This window comes from Chrysochloris asiatica, unplaced genomic scaffold, assembly GCF_000296735.1.
Source record: "Chrysochloris asiatica unplaced genomic scaffold, ChrAsi1.0 scaffold00245, whole genome shotgun sequence".
NCBI lineage: Eukaryota > Metazoa > Chordata > Mammalia > Afrosoricida > Chrysochloridae > Chrysochloris > Chrysochloris asiatica.
In genome coordinates, this window is record NW_006408763.1 from 4,345,792 (window position 1) to 4,348,187 (window position 2,396).

Sequence of the window (2,396 nt, forward strand, 5' to 3'; positions counted from 1 at the left end):
AGAATGTGCCCTTTGGTGGTTTAAATTATTATATATTCCTGAGTGTATCTCGCTGCCCCCTCCCCCACCAAAAAACAAAACAAAACCAGAATGGAAGCAAATACTCTTGAATGATGAAGCACGGAGGAGATTGTAATCATTGCAATGAAAAGATGGTATAGATCCGATGTTCTTCCATGTAAACTATCACTCAGTTCACAATAAAAACTTTTAAAAAAAGAATGTCCTATAGTGTTCATTTAGATTTATTATATCTTCTAACTTTTTTGTGTAATTATGAAAGTTGCTGAATTTGGTTTTTTATAACTTACTTTAGTAACATCTGATTTTAGTAATTCTTTATATTGAATTGTATTAACCTCCCATTGTTTTCTCAAATACTTATGTATCTACCATAATAGATGCTAATGCATATTATCTGAAAATATAGATGGTTTTTCAGCTTCCTTTTCAATTTGTAAACCTAAATTGCTTTCTCCTGTCTAATTGTGTCAGTATTGGAAATAGTAATTGTTGTGTTGTGCCTAACTTAAGAATACATCAAAAATTTCTCTATTAATTAGGATGCTGGTTTTTAAATTGAGGTACATAGTATTTTTACAGATTAAAGAAGAATTCAACAATACCTACTCTATTCAATGGTTTTAATGTGAGTTACTTAAAATTTATTAAAGGATGCTTCTGCATCAATGAAAATGATATTCTAATTTACTCCTTTTTGTTATGTAACGTTGAGTTGGTTCTGACTCTTAGTGATCCTGAATAGGATTTTTGAAGAGTGACTGGTGAGTTTGAACCACCGGTTCAAGCCAACCTTGCAGTCCAATGTTTATCTTACAGGACCACATCAGGACTCTACTAATAAGATGAATTATATTAATGTGTTTCCTAATATTGAAACTACTATCAGTAGTTGGAAAATATGGCCTTTGTGATAGAAATGATGCTGGAAATTGCATGACAGAATTCTACAAAATCAATGATTTGTTCATTTCAAATACCTTCTTTAGACAGCATAACAGACAATTATACACATGGACCTCACCAGATGGAATACATAGAAGTAAAGTGACTACATCTGTGGAAAGCGATGATGGAAAAGCTCTATATTATCAGTCAAAACAAGGCCAGGGGCAGACTGTGGAACAGACCATCAATTACTCATATGCAAATTAAACTGAAGCTGAAGAAAATAAAAACTCCATGAGAGCCAAAGTATGACCTTGAATATATCCCACCTGAATTTAGACATCATCTGAAGAACAGATTTGATACATTAAACACTAAAGACCGAAGATCAAAAGAGTTGTGTGTGGGATGACATCAACAACATCATACAGGAAGAAAGAAGAAAAAGGTCAAAATGGATGTCAAAAGAGACACTGAAACTTGCTCTCCAGCATGTTGTTGTTGTTGTTGTTGTTGTTGTTATTATGTGCCGTGGAGTCAGTTCCGACTCATAGCGACCCTGAACAGGGTTTCTGAGGCTGTTAATCTGACTCAAAGTGACCCTGAACAGGATTTCCGAGGCTGTTAATCTTTACGGGAGCAGAACGCCTCATCTTTCTCCCACGGAGCAACTGGTAGTTTTGAACTGCTGACCTTGCAGTTCACAGCCTGACTCATAACCACTACACTACCAGAGCTCCAGCATAGAGATGCTAAAGCAAATGGAAGAAATGAGGAAGTACAAGAGCTGAACAGAAAATTTCAAAGACCAGCTCGAGAAGATAAAGTCAAATATTACAACAAAATGTGCAAAGATCTGGAGTCAGAAAACCAAAAAGGAAGACACTCCACATTTCTCAAGCAGGGGGAACTGAAGAAAAAATTCAAGCCTTGACTTTCATTATTGAAAGATTCTTTGGGCAAATTATTGAATGATGCAGAAAGCATCAAGAGAAGATGGAAGAAATACACAGAGTCACTGTACCAAAAGGAAATAGTTAATGTTCAACCATTTCAAAAGGTAGTATATGATCAAGAGGCAATGATACTGAAGGAAGAAGTCCAAGGTGCATTGAAGGAATTGTCAAAGAGCAAGGCACCAGGAATAATGGAATAAAAATTGAAATCTTTCAAGAAAATGAGGCAGCACAGGAGGCACTCACTCATCTCTGCCAAGAAATTTGGGAGACAACTATCTGGCCGAATGATTGGAAGAGATCCATATTTGTGCCCATTCTAAGAGAGGTGACCCAATGGAATGCAGAAATCGTTGGACAATCTCTTTGCTATCCCATGAGAGTAAAGTTTTACTAAAGTTAATACAGAAATGGCTGCAAGCATACATTGACAGAGAACTTCCAGAGGTTCAAGCCAGAATCAGAAGAGGTTGTGGAATGAGGGATACCATTGCTGATGTCTGATGGATCTTGGCTGAAAGCAGAGAATAC